General features: G+C 45.8%; 1 long non-coding RNA gene and 1 other non-coding gene across 4 annotated transcripts in view; both read right to left on the bottom strand.

Moving 5' to 3' along the window:
- The window catches only part of LOC112405185 (uncharacterized), a 124,488-nt gene that overhangs the window by 49,700 nt on the left and 47,454 nt on the right, over positions 1–27,334 (bottom strand). For 2 of the 3 annotated variants that reach the window (XR_003004284.1, XR_003004283.1), the window contains exons 3-6: positions 24,434–24,600; positions 15,021–15,281; positions 6,604–6,672; positions 507–3,355 (exon numbers count right to left, since the gene is read on the bottom strand). This is a non-coding gene — a long non-coding RNA (uncharacterized LOC112405185). Of the gene's footprint in view, positions 1–506; positions 3,356–6,603; positions 6,673–15,020; positions 15,282–24,433; positions 24,601–27,334 lie in introns of those variants that run through there. The other variant, XR_003004282.1, reaches the window with a different exon arrangement.
- TRNAG-CCC (transfer RNA glycine (anticodon CCC)) lies at positions 6,298–6,370 on the bottom strand. The gene has a single exon. It is a non-coding gene; the product is annotated as a tRNA-Gly (tRNA).

Below are 27,334 nucleotides of genomic sequence, written 5' to 3'. Positions count from 1 at the left end.
AATAATCACTTACCTAACCTATTCCAACCCATTGTGGAAGCACACGTGAGTAACACACATGCTCAAGTTAGTGTGGTATGAAATAGATTGGCAGGGCCCCCTGGAAGGGTAAAACAAACACCTAAGTCATAGCATATTTTTGCCCTTCCTTCCCTGAGCTTCTGCAACAATTCACATGCATTTCCATTAGTCTTTATCATGCGTTGTTTTAATTATTTGATTCTATTACTGTGAACTCTATATGGGTAGAGGCCAAGCACAGTGCCTGGTACATAGTAGATCAATAAAAAGTTGCTGGGCTTCCCTGGTGGCGCAGTGGTTGAGAGTCCGCCTTCCGATGCAGGGTACATGGGTTCGTGCCCCGGTCCGGGAGGGTCCCACATGCCGCAGAGCGGCTGGGCCCGTGAGCCATGGCTGCTGAGCCTGTGCGTCCGGAGCCTGTGCTCCACAACGGGAGAGGCCACAGCAGTGAGAGACCCACGTACCACAAAAAAAAAAAAAAAAAGTTGCTGCTCATGAATTTAAAAATAAAAATGTGTTTATTGCAACTGGATAGAAAGCTATACCATTCAAATTTCAATCAGCTCAGTATATTCTCTTCTAGATAGACAGTGTTTTGTCATACCCTTTCCACATCCATTCAATCCTGGCTAAATGCATGAATTAAGACTGTCCTGGCATTTTATTGTTTTATGATCATCCCTACTGTGACAGGCATGCTGCTAACAACTTCCTTCAAGAAAGAATTTGACATTCAGCTGTGCTAAGTGCAGTTAGCTATCTGCAGAGCCTTTGCTTCCTATGCACAGCACTGGAGCTGATTTCGTGCTCTGCTGCAGCCCCCGGGCAATGACTGAGCCTTTGGGAGGAGAAGCACTAGGGCGTGGCCATTTCTGTCCAGTGTGGTCTCCCCTAATGGGCAGTATTTGTTCTGGAGTTGCTATTGGATTGGTCTGGGGCTTTTCTTGACCAGTTTTGCTTCTCTTCCCCTTTCCTTTCAGGTATCAGATCTGTATCACAGTCTAACGAAGTTCCCTGCCCAAAGCTGTCTTCTTCCTCTTTATCTTTCACAGACTTTACCCCCCAATAAATCTCTTACCCCCCTGTCTCCCGTCTCAGAGTCTGCTTCCCAGAGGACCTAAATTGACACACCTACACAATACCTCATCAGATTTATTTTCTTCCTTAAACACAGTGGAGAGATTTTATTAATTTGAATGTATAGTGTTTCCCCACCACAGCTGTAGCCCTGTTGAAGTTCCCCTCCCCACCCCTAAGAAAATCATTTATTGTCACAACAAATAAGCCTCTTCCAGATAGTGTTTGGGATCCTTGTATTGTTCACAAAAAAATCTCCTGGGGTTGGCTAAACTTGAGAATGGGGCATTCTAAGACATCACCCACACATGAGCTCTTTTGCAAGACTTTGCAAACTTGGATCACAGCCTGAAAGAAACCTGAGTGCCCCTCTGAGGGTCCAAAAGGGACCTGAACATGTTGGGAGGTGATAATGAGAGCAATCATGTTTGAATAGGTTTGTGAGGGCTCTTGGACGGGGCCCTTGAGAAGTTTAGTGCTTTTCTTCCACTTGGCATTTTGCATTTTTGGCACAAGACTTTGTTAAAGCTTGGAATGAGGTTATCACAGCTGTTTATTTTGCCAAAAAACCAACTACTGCTTCAAGTCTTATGTTCCCTCATCTCTTGTTTGCTTCTGCCTTGCCAGGGAGACTGCTCTCATGTGGCTCCTGGTAGCCCCACTGGGAGCTGACAGTGAGACTGGTGGAAGTGGGGTAAAAGATGTAGCCAAGAAAATCAAACAACCTGAGTCCTCTTATTTGTCCACTTGCTGCTCACAATCTGGCATCCTTGCAGACGCTACTGGAGCCACGCTCCTCATTATGAGGCATATCAACTACACAGCAGACACATACTTCTCCTATTACATAATGCCTCAATACTGGACACTGAAAATATCGAGTCCTTTGGCTGTGACTTTGTGTGCTCAACTACACTGAAAGAAGGAAAACATTAAAAAGCATCAATTCAGGCATGTTTTAATTTAATGCAGCAAGAAGATGGCTGGTGCACTGTTTCAAGGAACAGAATGTAAAATGTCGACACAGTTGACTCCCTCCTCCGGGGAGCCTTCCCTGACCTCTCCTTGGCTCCAGCCACTTCAATCATTCATCAACCCCATAGGCCCTTGGGTATGCGCCTGTATAACTCTAGTTGGTTTGTATATTTTTACGCCCTGTCTGGGAGTTGGAAGGAACTGGAGAAGACATATAGAACAATCTCTAACTGAAGCCAGGAAGCCCCTCTCATAAAGAGTAGACATGTCTTAAGCAGGTATTAAGTTCCAAAGTCAGCATGTAGGGTGAAGTCAAGTGTTGTCAGCATTACCTTTGAAAACCCCAAAATGAGAGGCACGTGGGAACAGAGGCAATGTGGGATGGAGGGAGGCAGACCCCATGTCTTTGGTCTCACTCTTACCCCAGGGCAGCAACGACCGTATAAGAGGGATGGCATGGAGAATCACCTACACTATTTAATCATTTTCCATTTGTATTTTTATCAAAGTTACAAATGTCACATTTTATCGAATCAAACTATTCTACCAGATTTTTACAGAAAAGATCAGTTCCCCCACCTACTCTTTCTTTTCCCCATCAGCAATGATTTTCAACTCAAATGACTATGTCTCCATATTTAACTCTAAATAATACACTCATATTGCTACTTCTTCATCTTTCATTTTTAGGCATTATCTGTTGACTTCCCACCATGGAAGACAGAGAATTTAATTCCTTTTCATCTTCCTTCATCATCACATGCCCATCCAGTTCTCTCACCCTCTCATTGCAATTATGTTATAATTTTGCTTAGATTGATATTCAGTGTTTACATTTTTATGTCTATGTAAACAGGATTCACAGCTGAGCCATGTAGTAAACTTATTAGTTTCCTTTCTTGAACAACTTTGTATTTTCCCTGGAGCTAATAATTATCTTTTATTTTGTCTTTTTATTTGCTTAATTTTCTATGCACTTTCACTACTGCAATCAGTAGTCAACTCTCCACCAGTTGTCCAAGTCTCCTGCCAGTATGTTCAAATACATCACAAGGGCGATCAATTTTATCCTGGAGAAATCTTCTGGAGCCTTCTGACCATTCCTATATGGTCTAGTTACCCCTCCTAGCAGGGTCACAGCTGTTGTCCTGAGTCATATTCCCTGGAAATACCATTGGTCTTTCTCCCATGTTGTTGCCATGTTGTTCTCTTCCTGTATCCCATGGTTTCCTCTTCTTCAGCTCAATCTCCCATTAGGTTGAGTGTAACTTGCTGAAACTTCCTGAGAAAGGGTGAAGAAGTACATTTTTAAAAACCTTGAACGTCAAGAAGGGTCCTTATTCTATTCTCAAACTTTACTGATGGTTTGAGTGTACAATTTTGGGTTGCAAATTATTTTCTTTCAGAATTATGAAGGCATGGCTCCTCTGTTCTAACACTGCAACTAAAAAGAATGATACCATTCTAAGTTGTCTCTTTGTGTGTTTTTTCTGTGAAAGCTTGTAGAATCTTGTCTTTGTCCTGAGCATTCTGAAATTTCACAATGATTTGCACTATTATGAGTCTATTTTTATTCACTGGGCTGGGCACTTGGTGGTCTTTTCAAAATAGAAACTCATATCTTCCAAGTCAGGTAAATTTTCTCGAATTATTTCTTTAATGAATTTCTCCCTTCATTTTGCCTCTTCTGTTTCTTCTGGGACTCCTATTGTTTGCATATTGGGCTCCTTAGAATAGTTTTTCTTAACTTTCAAAAACTTTTCTCTTTCCTATCTGTTTGTCTTTTGTCTCTACTTGCTAGAAAACTTCAACTTTATCTTTCAACCCCTCTATTGAATTTTTCATTTTTGCTATCATATTTTTAATTTCTAAGAGCTCTTTGTTTCCCAGTGAATGTTCCTTTTTAATAAAGCATCCCGATCTTATTTCATGATTGAAGAATGTTATCTCCCTAAAACTACTGAATACTGTTGGGACATGCGCACGTGTGCGCACGTGCGTGCACACACATACATACACACACACACACACACATTCTCTTCTCCCTAACAAAGTCTCCACTTCCTCTAAATTGCCTTATTTTTAAAAATTGTTTTGCTTTCCATATGAGGTTTTCTGCATATGTTTGATGATCCTTGGTTACCTTTACTATTTAAGGCACTAAAAAGTTGATTGGAAGCTTCAAAGCATGGTGGCTCTTATTAAATATTAGCTTCTTTATAGGGTGATCTGGCTGGAACCCCCAGTGTCAGTATCTTGAGGTGTTTCCTCTTGACTTGGTCAGGTTTCCGAGAGAAGACATGTCTAACCTTCCACCTGGAGGGTGAAGGCCCATCATTCGGTATTCCAATTGCTGTTTCAGAAATTCTGTAGGATAAATCGAGTTCCTTTTTCACTTTTCCACAGTTGCCCTGAGGATTCAGCTTTCTCAGGTTTACTGTCATGCCTCCAACATGTTGCTGTCTTTGTTTCTTCTCCCATTTTCCCCATCCTTGTGGTTTATGCGTATTAAAAAAAATCCAGGATTTGGAGAGGGAGTGAAAATAGATGTATGTATTCAATCCATTATCTTAACCAGAATCCATTATTTAATTGTCTTCTTTCTTCATTTTTAGCTTCACAAACAAAAATTTGGATTTATATATGTTATATACTCATAGGTTCTGTCTTCCCAGGGATTATGATGATATTTGTTGAGTATCTTACAATTTATAAATATTTTCTCACTCTTGATCTCATTTGTTTTTCACTATGACCTAGTGAGGTAGAAACTATTACTCTTTATTTATTTATTTTAAGTATGAGAAAACTAAGATTTAAAGAGGTTGAGTCCTACACAAATTCCATCAGTTGGTAAGGAGCAGAGACAAGACTCAGAACCAGATTTCCTGACTCCAGGCTTTTTTCTGGTGAACGCTTTCTGTAATCAACCTGCAAAGGAGCCTGTCTCACCAGTGGATGGCTCTGCAAGGAGATTCCTCCTGATTAATAGCTGAAACCTGTCTCCTTTAACACCTTCCCACAGGTTCTGGTTCTGCTGTCTTCAGTTACCTGGCGTAGATCTAATTTTACTTCCCCATATGAGGCCTTAATTCTTTGTATTCAGCTGTCATTGGGATATGGATCAAGGGCAGTGGAGTTGTAAAAGTTAAGGATATCTGAGTCTAGGATGTTGGGTGAGTATCAAAGCTGTCTTTGGTGATGGCAGGTAGAGTGTGAGTGTGATGCCAGAATTCTCAGAGAATGATGGTAGTAACTGATGGGAGGTCAGCAAATAACAGCAGCAAGGCAGAGCAGAGAGAACATGGTGCATCTGAATAGCCTAAAGCTCAAAGGAGGAAGAGATTTTGCCTATGGGTACATGGTAAATGTGCAAGGAGAAGACTGGAGAAGGTCGTCACTGCCTCCTACACAAAGAATTAGGTTTTAAGTTTTAACCCCTCTTCCCCAAAATTAGGTTGTGAACAATCCAGATAAGACAAGGAAGTGGAGGAAACAATGGGCTGTAGGTCAAAGATGTAGACGTGTTCATCAAAAGGGAATGAGGTTTCAGTAAGGTACAGTGGAAAGAATTGGGATAAGAGTTAGTGAAAAGCAGAGCTGGGAAAACATAAGCTCAAGGCAATGCACGGATGTGTCTGTGATCTTGAGTCAATTAAAAGCACACAATTTCTCTATCCCTGACCTGCTGCTGAGGCAGTTGAGGACAATACCAAGACAGCCAGAGTCTTGCTTCTGTCTCTCCCTTCTTCCAATGGAAACATGCCTGTGGGGAAAGCCTGTGTCCTCACCTGTTGCTTGCCCTGTCTTGCCACCTGGCCCACAGCGCTTTTCCTTGTCCATCACTGCCAAAGGCACTAGGTGAAGGACTTGGCCTGAAGCCAAAGTAAATAGCAGCTGAGAGACACACAACAGTTGGTGTCTGGCTCAGATGGCTTTGGCGCCTTCTAGAGAACCCCCCTTCCCCCAAAGAAGTCTGCCCGGCTTGATGAAAACTACCACTAACATTTGTGCAGTTCTTTGGGGTTTAACAGGCACTTCCACATATAATAATCTCATTACATCTTCCCAACTATGCTGGTCATAAGTTTTATGATTCTCATTTTATTTTATTTTGTTTTTAATATTTATTTAATTTTAGCTGCTCCAGGTCTTAGTTGTGGCTTGAGGACTTCTTAGTTGCAGCATGCAGACTTTTAGTTGTGGCATGCATGGGGGATCTAGTTCCCCGGCCAGGGATTGAACCTGGGACCCCTGCATTGGGAGCTCAGAGTCTTACCCACTGGACCACCAGGGAAGACCCGATTCCCATTTTATAGATGAAGAAACTTCCAGCTCCATCCCTTAGAACTGAGTGATACTGAGTAAGTCTTTAACTCTCTCTGAACGTCAACTTTCTTAGCAATAAAATAGGAATAAGACTTAGGACAATGTTGTTTTGAGAATTAAATAGGGTTATGTGTGTATAGAGTTTATACACAGTTATCATTCCATATATGTTCATTCTATATTTCCACTTAAATGATTTACACCAGTTCATTCAGCCAGAGAAAGGCAGATTTGGAGTCTCCATCTGCACTTGTCAGGAGCAGGTCATTCCTAAAGGAAGAGAGGAATGATTTATAAGAATGTACCTTCAGGGCTTCCCTGGTGGCGCAGTGGTTGAGAGTCCGCCTGCCGATGCCGGGGACACGGGTTCGTGCCCCGGTCCGGGAAGATCCCACATGCCGCGGAGTGGCTGGGCCTGTGAGCCATGGCCACTGAGCCTGCGCGTCCGGAGCCTGTGCCCCGCAACGGGAGAGGCCACAACAGTGAGAGGCCCGCGTACCGCAAAAAAAAAAAAAAAAAAAAAGAATGTACCTTCAGCGACTGTGATAGAGTATAAGTACAGACCCAGCAATTTTTTCCATCCCTAGGTGCATCCTTCTTTGCAATGTGAAGTTGTCATCCTTCCAATAAAAGGTGGAGTCTATTTTCCCTCCCCCTTGAATCTGGGCTGGTCTTGTGACTTGCTTCAATTAATAGAATGTGGCAGAAGTGACAATGGGCCTTTAGTGTCCATCCTCACCTTCTTGATGCTCTGTGACTCCCATGTAAGGGGGTCCAGGCTGGTATCCTTGAGGATGAGGGACAGCATGGAGAGTCCCAGTCAACCCAGGAGTTCCAGTCATCACCACTGAGGCCCCAGACACACGACTGAGGCCATCTGGAATGGTCAGCCCCTTAGTCAGCACTCCTCACTCCCTACCCCCTCACGTGCTAAATGACTGCAGCATACATGAGCCCAGGTGAGACCAGCAGAGGAACTGTCCAGTTGAGCTTGGCCCAAATTACAGGATCATGAACAAATACATAATTGTTGTTTTAGCCCACTAAATTTTAGGATAGATTGTTGAGCAGAAATGGATAACCGATACATGACTAAGGTAAGATGCTAGGATAGTGTCAATAAGTTTGCATAGATACTGAAATCAGATAGGACTTGATCAAAAGGACCCCGTGACACCATCTTTCTCTTTTAAATTATGGTTGATTCGACACCATCTGGTGGTCCTTTTGCCTAAAGATAGAACCACGAACTGATAAGTTTGTGAGGACCTATTCCTCTAATATGTATAATTGTTTGGATTCATAGACACAGTAGGATTTTTGACAAAGGAGACAAGAATATACAATGGAGAAAAGACAGTCTCTTCAATAAGTGGTGCTGGGAAAACTGGACAGCTACATGTAAAAGAATGAAATTAGAACACTCCCTAACACCATACACAAAAATAAACTCAAAATGGATTAAAGACCTAAATGTAAGGCCAGACACTATAAAACTCTTACAGGAAAACATAGGCAGAACACTCTGTGACATAAATCACAGCAAGATCCTTTTTGACCCACCTCCTAGAGAAATGGAAATTAAAACAAAAATAAACAGATGGGACCTAATGAAACTTAAAAGCTTTTGCACAGCAAAGGAAACCATAAACAAGACGAAAAGACAACCCTCAGAATGGGAGGGTTTCTCCCTCAGAATGGGAGAAAATATTTGCAAGTGAAGCAACTGACAAAGGATTAATCTCCAAAATTTACAAGCAGCTCATGCAGCTCAATATCAAAAAAACAAACAACCCAATCCAAAAATGGGCAGAAGACCTAAACAGACATTTCTCCAAAGAAGATATACAGACTGCCAACAAACACATGAAAGGATGCTCAACATCACTAATCATTAGAGAAATGCAAATCAAAACTACAATAAGATATCATCTCACACCAGTCAGAATGGCCATCATCAAAAAATCTAGAAACAATAAATGCTGGAGAGGGTGTGCAGAAAAGGGAACCCTCTTGTACTGTTGGTGGGAGTGTAAATTGATACCGCCACTATGGAGAACAGTATGGAGGTTCCTTAAAAAACTACAAATAGAACTACCATATGACCCAGCAATCCCACTACTGGGCATATACCCTGAGAAAACCATAATTCAAAAAGAGTCATGTACCACAGTGTTCATTGCAACTCTATTTACAATTGCCAGGACATGGGAAGCAACCTAATTGTCCATCGACAGATGAATGGATAAAGAAGATGTGGCACATATATACAATGGAATGTTACTCAGCCATAAAAGGAAACGAAATTGAGTTATTTGTAGTGAGGTGGATGGACCTAGAGTCTGTCATACAGAGTGAAGTAAGTCAGAAAGAGAAAAACAAATACCGTATGCTAACACATATATATGGAATCTAAAAAAAAAAAAAAGAAAGAAATGGTTGTGAAGAACCTAGGGGTAGGACAGGAATAAAGACGTATTCACAACGGTGAGAGGCCCGCGTACCGCAAAAAAAAAAAAAAAAACAAACAAAACAAGAGGGAAGAGATATGGGAACATATGTATATGTATAACTGATTCACTTTGTTATACAGCAGAAACTAACACACCATTGTAAAGCAATTATACTCCAATAAAGATGTTAAAAAAAGAAAAAAAATAGACATAGTAGGAGCTTACATACAGGGGGCTCAAGCTCAGAGTCTCACTGATTCCTACCTCATCTTTATGACCAATAAAGGACCAGAACTTTTATTTCTGATAGAAGGTCTCAGGAATATTCCCAACATCATGCTGGGAGTCCACAGTCAAGCTTGGGACCAAATCTCTTAGTCCTTGACCTCCATCACTCCGTTTGGCCATGTGGAGAGAACAGGGTTATCTCATCACATCCAATCAGTTTTTCAGAGACCTCTAAATTGTTCTGGAGCAAATAATGCTTAGGAAAGGGGATACAGAAGCAGGAAGGATGGAAACAAGATATTTCAGGGTAGGCTGAACTGACTACTGCAGACCTGACCCTGTCTGGGTCAACATCTCAGAAGAACTGTGGTCTGAAGGGGCTCAGACAATCCCTGAAGAACTTCACAACCAATGTGAAGTGTCCGAAGCTACCTGCTCTTCTCTGAGCAGGGAAAGCCACTGGGTACTTCTCAGACCCCCGGTAGTTCTGATCTTGGACTTCCTCATCGGTGGGGGGAAAAGACTGAAGTGACTTCATGCAGTGGAGACCCGACCACGTTCTCCCTGCAGGCCAAAAAGGTGCTGGCTTTAGAGAAATTAATCCATGGGCCAATGGGAAAATGCTAGTAAAATATTCACACATATATCCACTTGTCCTTAAGCACAGTGAGATTAGTAACGGGGGTCACAAGTCACTTGTGAAGTGTAAGGGGCGCAGGTTGCTGTGTAGATTCTAAGCTTCCTCCCAGTGGCTAAGATCCGTTTTTGTTAGGTCTCTCTCACCCTCCCATCCTGTTCTCTTGGCCAACAGCAGAGATAAGGCAAAGGAGTCGGGACAGCAGAAATGGCTGTTTGTTTCTGAGCTCTGCTTTTTCTGCACAGTCCCATTGCCTATGAGGGCAGGCAGGAGAAAGGGAGGGGCGGCAGGCTGGGGGCGCCCCTTGCTCAGAGCTGTGGTGTGCAGCCCCCCTATCCAGCCCACAGGCAGTCAGCAGAATTTATGGGGACTCCAGAGGAAAGCACACCTGCTGGAAAGGTCACCAGGAAAAAGGAAATCTGGCTCCAGTACTGAAAGGCTGCATGAATTTCGGCAGATTAATAAATTAATATATTTGTCTCAATTTACAATATGCTTTCAAAAGTAGTTTTGAATTAATCCTCCCAAGCCTGCTGTGACATATGTGACAAACGACGTTGTTACTATCTAAGATGAAGAAGCTGAGGTTCAGGGAGGCAAAGTAATTTGCCCAAAGAGAATCTGTTGTCTCCAACTCCCTCTGTCTTTCCTACCACCCCTTATACATGAAGTTCTCTGAGTCTGAGCTGCATCACCATTGAAATAATGACAGTTTGGGGGCTTCCCTGGTGGCGCAGTGGTTGAGAGTCCACCTGCCGATGCAGGGGACACGGGTTCGTGCCCCGGTCTGGGAAGATCCCACATGCCGCGGAGCGGCTGCGCCCGTGAGCCATGGCCGCTGAGCCTGTGCGTCCGGAGCCTGTGCTCCACAACGGGAGAGGCCACAGCAGTGAGAGGCCCGTGTACCACAAAAAAAAAATAATAATAATGACAATTTTACTGGGCACTTTCTCTGTGTGAGGTAAGCACGCTACCGTGTTATCTCATTTAATCCTTAAAATAACCTATGGGCAGGAGCTACTTTATCCCTGTGTACAGATGAGAGAATTGGAGCTTAGAGAGATCAGAAACCCACCCCAGCCAAAGCCCACATTCTTAGCCACCTTGCTGTATAAGTTCCCATCCATAATTGGAATGATTTTTCCCACCCACTGACCTCACCAGGTAACACTGAAGACAAAATTAGATGATAGATGTGAAAACGCTTTTTGAAAGTTAAACGTGTGTGGCATAAAATAAGGAAAAATTAAAATCTCAACTCCTGCAGATCTTATACTGTAACAAAGCCCAAACTAACTCCCAAGAAACTGACACAACCACAAGTCCTCGCTGACATAAAGTGGCAGAGCTGGCTGCAAAAAGAAGTCACAAAGGGAAGATGCAGGAGCTGAGAAGCACCAGTCCTGGCGGACTTCCTGAAAGAGGTGACTTTTGCTTAAGTTCTCTGCAATAATGCAGGCACAGAATGTAAGAGAGGAGAGGCCAGCAGGGCCAGCAGAAACACTGGCCAGCAGGGCCAGGCTGCCCTGTCCCCAGGAAGGTAGGCAGGAGTCCAGGCAGGGATGGAGATCCTGATAGGAGTGAGTGGAAGGGAGCAATGCTCTTGATGCCACAGCAATGAGTGTGTGTACGTGTCTCTGTGTGTGTGTGACAGTCAGGGCCACTCCCCCCCACCCTCGGCAGTGTCACGCACAATAGCTCCCACATTATCTTAAACACAGACCCAAACTCATCTGCTGAGCACTTCTTGCTGCCACAGCCTTCGATCCCCCACAAAATCGAAATATACTCTGATCTTGGTGCACACTCGTGCTCTCACTTGCGGGCCTTTTCCATGGACTTTTATGTCTCTGTTTACTTTGTGTGTTTCGTGAGTGGCTCATGCCTTTAAAGGAAATGCACCAACCTCGGCCTGTCATTATGGCCCTTTGCTGGCCACTGGCTGCACTCAGCCCGCTCCTGGGACGGGTAAGCCTGGACTTTTAATTTGCTGTGACAGGAGATAATTGCTGCTTGAGTTTCCACCTCTGAAAATAAACCAGGGTGGTGCTTCCCGGCTAGGAATCCACAGAGGCAAGCTCACCCCTGGAGCCTGTGCCAGTGGAGGCTTAGTCAGGGCTAGAATGGCTGGTCTCAATGTCCCTCACCCCTTTCCTTTTCTGGATTTCAGAACGTACAATTAGTGTTTTCTTTAAGAGCTCAAGATGGCAAATTTAAGAAAGTTCAGGGAGACTTTCTGATATCGTATGCAAGAATTCCAGAGGTGGGATTCTGTGAAATCTCAGACTCTGGGGATACTAACCTTTCCACTCAGGCCTAATCCCCAGTTACAGCTCTGTTCAAGTTCAAGCACATCATAGTCAGCCCACCAGGGCTGTACTCCATGCCTTTTTCCTTCTTTTTTAAAATACACCATGCATAGGAATATCTCGGTCCCACCAATCAAAGCACTCAGAATTGCAAGTCAGGTCATGCGTTTTTGATTAATGGGCAAGACACTTCTCACCTCTAAAATGAAGTAGCTAGAGAGGACGTTCTAAGGTTCCTTCCAGCTCAGGGATCCACTTACCTTGAACTCCATTCCCCGACTTGTTTCACTATGACCAACCTGTGCAAGGTACTGCGAAGCCTGAGTGGGTCATACAAGTTCATAAGGTAAAAAGACGTCTGGGGATCGTACATTTCAGCCATGGCTTAGCACTAACATAATACAGAAGGAGAACTAAAGGTGGGGAAGCTCAGAGTGGTCGAGAAGAATGAATCCATGAGGACCCTGCCCCATGTGCACGGTGCCCTGTAAAAGGTCCCTCCTGTGCTCCAGGTCTCTGTTCAAATACTGTCCCTCTGGGGCTTCCCTGGTGGCGCAGTGGTTGAGAATCTGCCTGCCAATGCAGGGGACATGGGTTCGAGCCCTGGTCTGGGAAGATCCCACATGCCGCAGAGCAACTGGGCCCGTGAGCCATAACTACTGAGCCTGCGCGTCTGGAGCCTGTGCTCCGCAGCAAGAGAGGCCGCGACAGTGAGAGGCCCGCGCACTGCGATGAAGAGTGGCCCCCACTTGCCACAACTAGAGAAAGCCCTCGCACAGAAACGAAGACCCAACACAGCCATAAATAAATAAATATATTTAAAAAAAAAAAAATACTGTCCCTCTCCCTCTACTCATTAGCTGTGTGACCTTGGGAAAATTACTTAGCCTCTCTTAGTGTCCCCATCTATAACATGGGAAAGATAACAGACCCGCCTCACTGAGCTGTCCTGAGGTTTAAGGCAGATCTCATAAGTGTGGTGGCCATTTGTGCATCACTAACAATGCTCGCCTTCCTCCTTTTGGGTACATGGTCAAACAGCATTTCCCTGTCCTTTGAAGTGGGACTTAACCATGGGACTTGGTTTGGCCAATGAAATGAGAGCAGAAGTATTCTGTGTTGCTCTATGCAGAAGCATTTAATAGCCAATGTAAGACACAATTGTGCTCCCTTCTTGCCAGGGCAACCAGCAATGTCACAGATCGAACAGGTAGAAGCTCTTTTATTCTAGGTCAGCATATGAAGAAATGTGGAGCAGAGCCCCCCAGCCAACTGCAGTAGACATTTAATGAGACTGAGAAGTAAATTTTTACTTGCTACTAAGATTTTGGGATTGTTTGTTACCACAGCATAAACTAGCTACTAGCTTACCCTGACTATAACAATATATATGAAGCAACTAACATAGCCCGTAGAATGTAGTAACGTCATAATAAATGATAGTTCCCATCATGATTCTTACAGCAAAGGCCAGGACTACTGTTTTTGGAAGCAACCACACAGAATCTAACACAGTTCTGAGCAAATGCTTGTACACACTTTTGTAGTGAAAGAGAAAGAATTCAAAAATCATTGGAGGGGGCTTCCCTGGTGGCGCAGTGGTTGAGAGTCCGCCTGCCGATGCAGGGGACAAGGGTTCGTGCCCTGGTTCGGGAGGATCCCACATGCTCAAAAAAAAAAAAAAAAAAAAAATCATTGGAGGCTATCAGAACCTGGGGAAATGTTGTATCCAAGAAAACAGAAACCCTTTCCAGCAACCAGAGAGGGAGTATCACTATTTGGTGCAGGTGTAGAGTCAAATCATTATGTACTTGGGTTTTCACAAACCAGAAGGCAGGTGGTAGAACAACTGGTTTCTGTCCCCACTTCAATGAAGTTATTTCTGAGGCATAAGCCTAACGCATCCTCTGCTCAGAGTAACAGCTAACAGATGCTGGGGACTTGATTCCAATATTTGGTATTGATTGCTCAGTGCCGACACCAAAATCTTGGTTCGTATCAACACATGTCATAGCAATATTTTTTCTTATTAAACTCAGTAAGTTATAAAACCATAGGAATCTAATTTACTTTCAAGTAAAGGGAGCCAGAGTTAAAGAACCTGGTCATTCTTTCCCAGGGAGTCCCTGGTGACAACGCAGTTTAGCACCAGTATAGAAGAGGCAACACAGGTGAAAGTTAAAATCATGATCTCGGGTGCCCACGAGACATAGGTTTGCATCCCGATTCCTTCACTTAACTTTAAGACGGTATGTGTTCAAGAACTTAGAACTGTTTCTGATACATAGACAACAGTCAGTAAATACAAGTCTCATCATATACACTGTGTTGGTTGATAATTTTTCACATTTATATTATTGCTTTAGTCATTTATTCATTCAAAAAATCTTTGTTTCAACTTTTCTCTGGGCCATGACTTCATTTCATCTTCCAGGAAACTCTATGAGGTCGGTAATATTGTTCTAATTTATAAGTGATTAAATTGAGGTACAGAGACAATAAGAATCTTGAGATGATGTAGCTAGTTAAGTGAAAGAATTGGTTAAGTGAAACCTAGATCTGAAATAAAGAAGTCTAACATAGTCACAGTCATAGATCTTGTGAGTCACAGTCATGGATCTTGTGAGTAAATTCCAAAAAATCTACAGAGCTCCTAGAAAAGGAGAAGTTCTTTTAATACCACCCAACTCACTCTGAAGCCCAGTGAGTTTGAACTTGATAGGGATATTTATTATAGAAAGGTATGCTGATAAGGAGTGAGTCATCTCCTGAGCATAAATACCACCTGTGCAGGGAATGTGTGGTTAAATAGGGAAAGTGACTCCCCTGGAGGCCATGGAGATCCAACATGGCAGGTGAGGACCAGCATCCCTTCCCTCTCTGGCCCCAGAGGTCTCCAGGAGGAGGATGCAGACCTGGGTCTCTAAACCAATTCTTGAACACAAGTTTAAAGCTCATCCAGTAAGTTAAACACAATCTCAGGCATCTTACCTTCTCATGCAGGCGTCCTGGTGACTACTGGGGTTCCTGACTGTGCTCAGGAACAAGTGTGCACATCCTCTGGTCAAGCTCTGGGAGGAAGGGAGCCAGAGCTCTAGGACAGAGCCTGCTTCCCAGCCACTCAGCTGCTGCACCTGCTGGGTCCCCATCAGATGCTGCCTCTGCGTTCACCAGAAAATGTGGAGACGGCCCTTCTCTCCCAAGACCCCTCACGAGTGGAGCGCCTTCAGCCTCTGACTTAGTCTGTGATTCCTGTGGAGACAGCAGAGCCGAGAGTGGGCCCCTTTCCTTGGCCTCACTCAAGCCCACCCACCTAAGCAATTCTCATCCTTCATCCAAACAAAAGGGCTTGTGCACATCAATTCCTTCAAATAATGCCTGGGACTGGGGAAATGATCTCCTTCAGGGTGGTTCCATAATGCATCATGTAAACCGGGAAATGTTGGAGAGTGCAAACGCAGATGAGGTGGGACTCTAGAACAACAGGCATAAAGCAGGACTGTCCCAGGAAGACTGGGGGATTCTGTCCATGCTTGTTCCCCATCAAACCAGTCTCTGGGGGCCCTGCTGCAAATTCTGGGGACTCAACATTTGACTGGTGCTGTGCTTACATTTACTGGCAAAAATATGAAAAACAGAACCATGGGGAAATTCCAGCTGCCTGCCTAGAAATATGACAAGCTCCCAGAGATTTAAACGAAGAAGTGGGTTTAGGGGTTTGAATATCTACCAGATTGACCCAACCACCATGGAAACCAGAGCCCCTGGTTTAGGAGACAGCTGCCTATAGCCCAGTTGGTGGCATTTTGGGGAACAGAAGGAGGAAATCCTCTCAGTCAAGGATGTTTGCCCTCATTTGTACTGATTTGCTGCTGCTCATTAAAGGGATCTTATTTAAAACTAGAGTCATCTGTTTCCTCTTTGCGTCTTGAACAAGATTCCTCCCTGGACTACAGAGTAAGTACAGTGTTTGTAAACAGTTGTCTTTAGGCTGGCACAGCAACCTTCCCCTTATGCAACTGAGTTTTCTCTGAAAAGACAGCTGTTTAAAGCCCAGCCTAACACTTGCTGACTTTATTGTGCTGTATCCATGGGGAAATCACAGTCACCGGTTTGAACAGGCTAATCAAGACCTATGGATTGCTGTCTTCATGAACAGTCACTTTCCCAGAGATCAAAGCCACGTGGCTGGGGAGACCGACTTTCAGCCACTTTTCTTACATCCTTTTCTGATCAAAATGATTTATTACTTGAATGTCATAATCAGCTCAAGGTCTTTTTACTTCCGTGTTTTGTAGCAGACTATTGAGTACTGGATGATTTAGCAATTTCAGTCTATTAAGTCTTTATGAGGCTTAATCTGCCTTATAAACAGTCCTGTGATTTAAAAAAAAAATCTTTATCAGCATCTATGGAGTGGGAGGAGTTAAGAGCTTTAAAAATCCAAAAATGCCTCATTCAACCTCATCTTGCTGTAACCTGGGGAAAGACAAGCACATTGTGATGAGGAAACACAGGCCTGGGGCCCTGATGGAACGGAGCTGAGTGAGGCACAGTCTCACAGCACGTGCAGTGAGGAACCACAGGGATGCTTCCACACCACTTCTCAGAGCAGGGGGCTCTGGGGCACTGGCTCTTGTCCCTGGGCGCCCCCTCCTAACTATGGGAAGGAGACTCCCACAGAGAACCTTCTAGCGCAAGGCCCAGATGTCAGGGCTCCTGTGATCTCCTTGCTAACCTCAGAGAACAAACCACAGGGGTCTAAGCATTTGGATCTCTTTCGAGGCAGCCCTTGCCAGGAGAAGTGTCTGTTCTGAGTCTGTACCTGCTCCCTAAATCCAGGCAAGCTGGGCACTAGGGTGGGGCCGGGCATGCTGGCAGCAGCTCGATGCAGGAGCCACTGCAGACCAGCTCTCCCGGCTGCTATGACCACAGACCCCTGGGAGCTCCATGACATTAACTCTCCCCCAGGCCTCACAGCTGCCCTGCAATCTTCCTGGATACCACTCGAAGCCTTGCACTGAGCATGCCTTCCTTCACTTTTGCCCTGACACCTGATGTCCCAGGGCCTGACTGTCCTGTCTGGCCTCGTCTTGATAGTGCCTCCCCTGTAGTGTGTATTCAGCATCCAGGCCGGCAAGCTACCAGGTGGCTTCCAAAGGGACTGCCTGACACCGAGCAGTGGCTCAATAAATATTGGGAAGATGAATGAATGAAGGAATATGTGATGAAATTCTAGTCCTGATTCCCCTTGGGGAGCAGAATCTGCTTCCTCTTGACTCAGATGGGAAGGGTGACGGGAGTGGCTTGAGCCACCCACTGCCCACTCCAGTCTGGAGACTCTGGGAAGAGAGACCAGTATCAAGGGAGCAACGCAGGCTCCCTGCTCTGGACACTTTCTCCAGAGCTGCTGCCAGAGGGCCAGGGTGACACTCTCCTGCGTGGATAAGGGAGAAAGAAGCGTTTCCTCCAAAGCCCTGGCTAAGTGCAAGCAACACCAGCACTTCTCTACTCGGAGCCTGGGACGTGTTGAGGACATAATGGGCATACGTGATGACTCTCTGAGCTCCCAAACCGGTCGTCTCTGATGATGATCCTCTTAAGTAAATGATCCTTGCCACTGTCACTTAGGTTCAAAGAAAAGGGGTTTCCACATACCCAAACCAACGTTACAAGGTAAGGCCAGTAGTGCCCCAGCCTCCTGCCAATAAGCCTGGTCGGTCCACCTTAAAGACAGAACTTCACGGAAACTGGGAGTGGAGATGTGTTAAACCAGACGTCGTCTGAATCCTCCAAAAATTGTTATAACCAGACTCACTCTGCAAAGTCTGATAAGTGCCAGAGATGGAAAGGGGGGTCTGGGTGGTGTCACAGTCTGTTATATGGCTGCAATACAGCTTATGTGTCCCTGACTTTTCTAAAAGTTAATTCTCAAGACAAGCAGTCCAGGTGAGTGCCTGGCAATGGTATGGGCTCTGGAATAGTTGTTGATGGACTGACCTGGCATACCTGTCCCAGCTGCTCAGATACCTGGCAGTACAACACAGTCTTCTCAGAGGCCAAGACGGATCCCAGCCATGAATCTAACCCACTTAGGCGCCCCTCCATTTCAGACATCCACGGCCTACGTAGGCTGGAAGAGAAGTTCTGAATGGTCGTGTAACTGTGTTTGCTGTTAAAAAGAGTAAACCCTGGACTCTAGCTCAGAAGCTATTTCCTTCCTTGTGGACAAGTGGGCTCTACATCGGGAAGCAAGCCTCTTCGTTCCCTGGAGCATTCATAGTCAGGGGCTTCTAGGGGAGATCATATTACAGAAACTCCAAAATGATCAGAAATGCCTTCAGCCTCTCTCAGGGGTTCAGTCTAACCCAAAGGGATGGCTCAGAACAGGTTTGTTAATACCCATGCTCGTGTGTGCGCTGGGCAGCTCAAGGAGCCCTGGGCAGCAAGTGCAGGCACACCTGCCCTGGTCTGGAGCCAGGGCAACAGAAGATGATGCTGTGGAGCCTCAGGCTGACTTCAGAAATACCCACCTCCCGCCCCCAGCCCAGCTACTCAGCTTGACCCGCAGGGCATCTACAGGGAATCTTACCAGTGTTCTCCGGAGATGGTATCTGTCACACACTGGCATTTCCTACACTCCTCCTCTCACTGACTGCATCTCTAGGGGCTGCTGGGAGTTCCCTGACCAAGCTGCCCAGGATGGAGAGTCATCAGGCTGGCATCCTTAAGGAGGTGGTGTTTAGCTCCGACTTGGGAGTTTCTGGGACTCAGCATTCCCTCTCCCCTGCCATACTAAAACCCCAAGATCGCTTTTCCTAAGAAAAAAAGAGCTTCTCCAGAACATTCCAGTCTTAGCTCCTTCTGATGTCCCTGTCAGGCAGGCAGTCCCTGAATGACAGCATTCACCACCACTTCATTTACAGTGGCACTGGTCTGGTTGCATAAAGATCACTAAGGAGTCCAATGAAAATCCAGATTCCTGAGCCTCACTCAAGACACTTCCTGGGGTGGAGGTGGGACGAAGGGAACAGCAACCTGTATTCAGACACGTCCCCAGGTGCTCCTAAGACAGCGCTAGGACAGGGACTCACTAACAATTAGAACTTAAAAACTTCAAAAGTACATTTAAATATCCCTTTGTTTGTTAAGTCCTGTGAAAAAGTAAATTTGACCCCCAGAGACCACTTTGCTTCCTGACAGCTTTAGAAGAAGCAGTTCCCTCCTTTCCTAAAACAAGGCTGCTCTCTGGGTTCTTTAAAGCCTAGACAAACAAGAATCTTTGAGCAGCTCCAGTACAGTGTGGGCTGCAGGCCGCCTTCCTAAGCATTCCAGACTCCCACGGATGCGGCTCCCAGCAGTTCCCAAACTGCCGGAGATGAGTGAGGCTGTGAGCTTTCCTGCAGGGCTCACGAGGTCCCAAAACCTTCTAGAAGGGGTTTTCCTTGGCTACTGAACACTTACAGCTCAGGAAGAGGTCAAATGATGCACATTGCAGAATGAACCCCTGGAAACAGCTAAATTGCCTTATTGTGTGAAGAGCAGAGATGTGTCTTAAAAAAAATAAAAATACGAGTGAAGCCAGAAGGCATGTTGCTAACAACATGCTGAATTCAGTAAGAGAAAGACTATGCTTGTTGCCAGTGCTGAGGCAGGAAATAGCTCCTTTTCCTTTAACTAATCTCTTTGTTTACATCACTTCCTTTGCTCCATAGGACTGGCTCAGAGAAGGCCTGTTTTTCTGTTACGTTTTGGTTTTCTCGGTCAGTAGGATTTGGTCCCGTTGAGCCTCAGCCCAGGGAGCCCCATGGCCAAAGCCACTGTCGTGAGTCACAGCAGACTCAGTGCAGAATGAAGGGCGCAGAGAGCAAAGGCCAGCGACACATCTGCTCCCTAGTTGGGAGAGCACCTGCCTTGTCCACCGTCATGGTCCCTGCCCGTGGCCGCTGGCTGAGCCAGGCGGGGCTGACCTGCCTGTTGGTGGGGGCAGTGGGGATTGGAGGAGACTCGTCAGCCTTTCTCACATTTGTTGTCGGGTTCTTGGCACTGTGTTTGATGAATGTCGAATACAAAAATGAGAGGATGAGGAAACAACAGACGATTTCCAAAGAGGACTAGACAGATTTCTCTATCTCAGCCTTTTCACACACATACTCATAGATGCCTTCAAAGTTTGGGGGGAGGGAGGTAGAGAGAGGGAGAGACAGAGAATGATAAATCACAGGGTTCTCCATGGGCTGAAATCATTGATGGCTGCCTAGGAGGTGAAGGAAGATCCCAGCCCCCGTCACCATGGCTCCGAGATGTCAGGCGCATCACCTGCCCACTTCCTCCATTCATTCCTTAGAGTGTGGAGACGTAAGAGCAGGCCATCGTGAATGGCTCTAGACCAGCAAGGCAATGTGTACCCTCGTTGTTCCTCAGCCATGGTCTCCTGTCCCAGAGCGCCCCTGGGGAAGTGTGTAAAGTCTTGCTCTTTTCAAAGTTGGTTCTTTTTCTCTTTAATTCCAAGAACCCACTGGTTTGAGCTCCAGTTTGTCCACGTCGTGACATCTGGGGACATAAGGGGGCTCTACCTCTACCCAGCATTGTCGGTCAAGGGTGAGGAGTGAAGGCCCAGGAGCCAATGTGCACAGGAGAACTGGGGGACCGGGGGAGGGGGGCAGTGCCCAGCCCATTTAACCCCTTCCTTCCCACTCTGCTCTCTTCCTGGCAGAGGCATGTCGTGACAATACCCAAGCTCAGTCCATCTGGCACCGCAGATGCCCCAGATGAAGAAAACGGCCCATCCCGTGTGCAATGGAGAGAGCCTACTTCATATACACTTTCCTGCCTTCCAACAACGGAAGAAAAATCACTGTTCTTTTGGCTCAGAAGCCCTCCTTAAAGGGTTCATTATTTCACAGGCTGCTTACTATATACTCTGCACCACATTCAACAAACTTCATATAACTGTCTTTGAAATTAACAGCCACCTCTCATGCTTCTCAAGTTATTAAAGACGTTGGCATGGCGGAGAGACTGTAAACTTTCTATACTGGTGATTAGTCAGCGGGACTACATCCCACCAAATCCCCCAGAGCGTTCCTAACAAAAAGTTCCTTGTGACCCAAGCACCAATTTTTCTTTCCTGTCTGTTCATTCTAATTCCACTCAATTACTCCTGAGCAAGCTGTTTTATTCCTGTCAACTCATGTTTTTTACTGGAGCCTGTCAGGAGGCCTGAAGTGGAGGCTGATATTATGTAGGATGTTTTGAGACTCATTAAAACACTTTAAAACAATCACCTATTGTGATATTCACAGCCCTAAATAGGGTGGCTGTGCCTGGGCCATTTGGAGCCTGGATCGTTTTATTTATTTGCTATTAAAAGTTTCAGGTTAGAAAAGCTTGGCTTGCTACAAAAATTTTGGACCTGGGAACCCAGGACCTGGTCTGGGCTCCTGGAGGGTTCTGGGCAAGGATCTGAAAGTAAATGGATTACGTGTGTGTATGTTGGTGGGGAGGGGGTGTATCCAGGAACAGCTTTGCCTCTGCCTGATGGGCTGAGCAGGGATGGGAATCAGCAGGCAGCCTCAAGTAGCCAGAGAGATTTGCCCCCTAGTAGAGAAGGAGATTTCCCTAAGAAAGTGTAAGAACAGTTTTCCTCTGAAGATGGAAAGGTCCCCTGCTGTGTCACATTTAGTCCATCATTATTCCATCATTAGTCGTATGCAGTCAGTGAACAAGTTGCATGAACAAGGCACCAGGCTAGATTACCTGAGGTGGTAAAGCAGGTAACTCTGTAGTTCTTGCATCATTAGATGAGGGGTCCCTTTTTTTTTTTTGCGGTACGCGGGCCTCTCACTGTTGTGGCCTCTCCCGTTGCGCAGCACAGGCTCCGGACGCGCAGGCTCAGCGGCCATGGCTCACGGGCCCAGCCGCTCCGCGGCATGTGGGATCCTCCTGGACCAGGCCACGAACCCGTGTCCCCGGCATCGGCAGGCGGACTCTCAACCACTGCGCCACCAGGGAAGCCCAAGGGTAGGTTCTTTATATAGAGTATTTGTTCGGCTGTTTCCAGTTTTTTTTTTGTTTTTTTTTGCGGTATGCGGGCCTCTCACCTCTCACGCGGGGCACGAACCCGCGTCCCCTGCATCGGCAGGCGGACTCTCAACCACTGCGCCACCAGGGAAGCCCGAGGGGTCCATTTTATTGACGGCATGAGGAGCATCAGGCGCAGCCACAGCTCTGGGCCTGAGAGGGACCAAAACGGTTCAATTTGTCTGTCTACCCTCCCAGCTGCCTTTTGCTTCCACTCTGGTCTTCTGACTGCGCACAGTTCCCTCTGCTACAAGCATCTACTCCTGATTGACCATTGGCAGGAGCTCAGCCTAGACAGCCCCTGGGTTTGGAGGCTGACTTCTGTGCTAGAGCACAGAATCCAACAAGGAAGCTGTGCTCGACCTGGGGTGGAAATAAGCGATTCTTGATTTCCAAGTCCCAAGATCTGGAATTTCTTCTGGGGGAAAAAATTCTCCTTTCTTCAGTGATTCTAAGATGCTCTGTGATTTCAGTGTTTGCCATGGCATTGCTCAGATAAAGGCCAGGTCACCCCAGCTCACTGCATACATCACCTCACACACTTCTAGAACACGGTGTTTCCACAAGTGTCACATCTGTTTGCAGCATGCCATCTTAACTCCAAGCTGGAGATGGTAGGATCAGCCAGAAGCAACCCAGGCAGGGGGAAGTAAGGCTGGAGGTCCAGAGCCATGTGCCATCCGGCAGGTCACTTCTCCTTTCTTTGACAACATAAAGAGGGTGAAGTACTCAGCCTTTCCCATGCTGTGTTCTTCAGGCAGTGAGATGCTAGTCTATGCTCCAAGAGAAGCATAGACTGGTTCCCGGTCATGTACTTAGGGAAATACTGCCCACTACATCCCCAGCTCCTAGACTGCCTTCTTGCTACCATGAGATTAAAAAGTGATGGATTAACTGATCTTCAAGATCCCTTCTAACTCTTGAAATTCTAGGATGCAATGGATAGGGAACTTAAATGCAAAAAGTTATAAGGCATTTGCCAGAGGCAGTGATTTTCCATCCTGACTGTGTATCATGATCACTTGGGGAAGATATATACAAAATAAAACCCACAGGCCTATCTCTCAGCCCGGAGATTATGATTCACCAAGTCTGGGATGAGCCCCAGGATCTGCATTTCTAACAACTCACTGGCCAGTGTTGATGTGGGGCAGGCATCACAGCTGATAAGTTGGGGTCAAGCTGAGAACCAGACACTTTGATGAGGCAATGAAATGAGGAAAGAGCTAAAGCAGGCTTTTAGTTGCTCACTTCTGTTCATTGACTGGGCGCATGGGTGACTGTGCCTGATATGTTTTTAGAAGATACTTTACCAGAAGTCAACAATTTAAGATTCAGTGAGGCAGAATTTTTGTTTTGTTTTGTTTTGTTTTAAACCTCCGACTGACCCTCAAACCCTCAAACATCCCCAGGGCAAACATCTTACAGCTTAACTGATAGGTAGACATTGCCTGGAACCAGCGGGAAAGCGATGCTGGCTGCCCACCCTAGGAGTGTTGGGGGACTGAGAGGAGAAGGGTCCCTGTGAATGGTGGCCTCTTCGGTGTCTGCTGGCTACAAGCCAAGCTGACCCAGCCTTCTGTCCAGGGGATCAGAGCTTCAGGACAGAGAAAAAAGGGGGTCAAAAAGGAGGCCAGATCAGCTTTCCGGGCCAGCGAGGCTAGTGCTCATGAACCAGACAAGTTTCTGAGTGAGGAAACAGCCTTGACCCCCTGCATCGCTGGCCCACATATGCACACACACAGGAGAGCAGCTGGGCTGCTGGCCAGTGCTGCCTACTGACTGGGGGAGTCTGGTCCTGCTGAGGAGGACAAGCCAAAAGTGATGAATCGTATCTCAACTGAAGTTCAAGGTGAAGGGCAAGCCCAGAAAATAAGTCTTACTCCTAATACTCCCTCTCATATATCTGACAATCCAGACAAGCTGGATGACTTGCTATTTTGACAGATCCTGTTCTCCTCCCACTGTGAGCATTCGCTTCTGTTTTTTTTCTCCCCACGCCTGTCTGTTGGGCTCCTACACATACTTCAAGGCCTATGTCAGATGCCTCCTCCACTGATTTTCCCATTAGATGCAGTGACATCACTCCCCTCTGGAGTTGCCAGAGTTAACTGTTTGTATCTATCATCTGGCATTTTCTTACACGGTCATACCTCCTTCTTCTGTAAAACCCTGGAGAGTGGAGACCGGGTCTTATGTCTCCCTCTAGTCCCAGCATCTTCAACATCGTGCTTTGTACACAACAGGTAACCAGGGAATGTTTAAGGAATGCAAGGTGTTGATTGTAGACAGTAATTGTAAAGCATTATGGCTCTAATTACCTGTCAGTGGGCGATCCTTGGCACTCCCTCCATCTCTGCAGCATTGTGCCATCATCAAGCATGCAGCACGACATTGACAGATGGCTGGCCTCCTGAGCAGAGCCAGGGTCTTGATTGGAGGGTCTTGACGTGGTGTTGATACTCTGGGCTGCATTGCTTTTGGGATCCTCCTCAACAAATAATTTAAAAAAGGAAATTTATTCTGCTGGGAATTCAACTTGGGTGTGTATATGGACCATATTTTGCAACAGATGAGTAAATTATCTGATTAATAGAATTGACCATTTGTCATAATGTAACACATTATTCCCATCTTTATTATTTAGAGTTTTCATGCTTATAAATCTTACCTCCTTAAGAAGGATCAAGCTCCCTAGAAACAGAATCAGCAGTTTATACAATGGTCGAAAAGCCATGGGTATTGGAGTCAGACAGATCTGGATTCGAAGCTTTGTTTCATCGCTTCATAACCAGGTACTTTGGGCAGGCCACTGCATTTCTCTGAGCAAGTTTCCTAATTTATAAACTACCACTGTTATACTAACCGTGCAAATTTCTGGCATGTTCCCTGTCACCAAGGAGGCATTCCACGCCTGCCCTCCCTTCTCTCCTACTTCTTTACTCTTCCTGAAAAATACACAGATGCGCCAAGATTCCCCCCACCATGTTTTCTGAACCAAAACTTGAGGGGACATGATTCTGGGGCACTTATAGAGATGATCAAACAAAATATTAGATATTAAGACTCTCTCAGGAAATGCATATGGCCACTCTATCAAGATTACTTGTTCAGGGGCTTCCCTGGTGGTGCAGTGGTTGAGAGTCTGCCTGCTGATGCAGGGGACACGGGTTTGTGCCCTGGTCTGGGAAGATCCCACATGCCGCGGAGCGGCTGGGCCCGTTAGCCATGGCCGCTGAGCCTGTGCTCCGCAACGGGAGAGGCCACAACAGTGAGAGGCCCACGTACCGCAAAAGAAAAAAAAAAAAAAAAAAAGATTACTTGTTCATTTGAATGAAACAAAAATAAAAACAATTCCAAAGCAACTTCTGCAGCATATCAAACTTTTAACACAATTACCAAATCGTCACTTCACTCTGGGCCATGTAGACAGAGTGGAGGAGGGGACAGGAAGGCCATCCTGCTGCTCTGAGAGGCTCCCTCTTGGGTTTATCACCTAAGACCTGCTTATCTGAATGACTCAGAGGAGAAGGTTTACAAGCCATCCATCTACCTGCTGACTCTTGGGTCATGGTGTCCCGTTTTCCACGTGTACTTCTGTTCACCTCTTGTTCTGCAACGTTTGCCTCAGAAGTACTTGAGGAAATTAGACATCCAGCAACAGTAAGCTCTGCTATTTGTTCTATAGCCAGAAACTTGAATTAAGAAAAAAAAAAAAAAGAGCTTACACAGGCCTTGGGTATATCCAGTAGCAGGAATTTCCCACTGCTGGAAACCTAATGAAATAGTCTCAATACAGCATTTTATAGATCCTGTAGCAGGAGCTGAATTACCCTGAAAGGACCAGAGAAGGAGGCAGGAAGAAAGCCTGTTTGATGACCAATCTCTTCTAAACTGAATGGCTGTTTTTATCTTGGTGTATGTGTAGTTATTTTGTTATTGATGATAAGGTGGGATTTTTTTTCCCCCAGAGTTTCAAAGAAAAGAGAGGCACATCTTCAATTCACTACCCAGGGAACAGTAAGCAGGGTTCCTCTTCCAAAATTTCAATCCAAAAAGCGGCCAGCAGTGTTCTGAAACAGCCCTCCTGTGGGCACACCATGAAATAGTGGACTTTGTTTTGACTGGGACCTGTGGAAACAGACTTTTGGTGCTGCATCCCTTAAACACATGGTGTTCTGAATACGGCTTTGACGGTTGTTAGCCGAAGTGGATTTAACATGCAGCCTCGAAACCAGCAGCTGTCTTTGCCACAGACGTTGACCCTGTCCTGTGCACAGACAGGCATCGGGTCTAATTACCCTGAGCATTTGCCATAGTGTGGAATAAATGTAGCAGCTTCCCACTGGGGACGTTTCTGTGACACAGTGGACTGGATTCAGCCCAAAAAAGAATAGTTGTGGTGTATAGTCCAGCCCAACTGCCCATTCCCTCTCCTTGACCTACCCTTTGTGGGAAGCCAGGAATGCCAAATATTTCTTGTCGCTCTGCCCAGGCCTTTGCCTTATTTACAGTGCCCCCCAATGCCCCGGCCTCAGCCCCAGCCCTGTCTCATTTCCTGTGGCAGCTCAGGCGTTCCTTCTCTCTCTCCTTGAATGGTTGCATTTCTGTTTAAGATGGTACATCCCAGGTATTTCAAATGAAGAGAGACAGAAACATAAAATGACGTCCACTGAATAGGAAGCCGTGCTCTGGCGAGGATAATGCACTATTCCCAAGTAAAAGACTTCCTTGATGTTGACAGACTGTATCAGAGTTTCTAGGCTGTAGATAACATAATTTTTTTCAAAAAGTTAAATGAGACAGAGTCAGGCAAAGGCAGACCAAATGAACATGAGGTGGAAGATTGATGGGGAACATCTTTAAAGAACCACTGGCCACTCTGTGTGTTTTGTTTCCTGAAGGGCAGAATTAAGCCCTTAGATCAGGTCTTTCATTTTCGGGTTTCTTTTCTAATTCTAGAATCTCCTCTAACCACACTGGGACAGCAAAGTGGGAATATAATTCCTTCTGTAGTTATTGCTACACACTTATGAGGACAGTGTCTTCAACAAATCTGTTTTGCCCCAAAATACATTCTCAAAGTCATTTCCAGGCAGTATAACCCTGGAGGTGGGGCTTCAGAGAAACTATAAATGTTTTAATTGCAAACCTAGTAAAGAGAAAATGCAGGCATCCTGAACAGGCCTCCTCTGGGTAGCGTAGCCCTGTGTCCCAGTTTG

Source organism: Neophocaena asiaeorientalis, unplaced genomic scaffold (genome assembly GCF_003031525.2).
Source record: "Neophocaena asiaeorientalis asiaeorientalis breed wild unplaced genomic scaffold, Neophocaena_asiaeorientalis_V1.1 scaffold171, whole genome shotgun sequence".
Classification (NCBI taxonomy): domain Eukaryota; kingdom Metazoa; phylum Chordata; class Mammalia; order Artiodactyla; family Phocoenidae; genus Neophocaena; species Neophocaena asiaeorientalis.
This window is presented reverse-complemented; position numbering and strand designations above follow the sequence as displayed.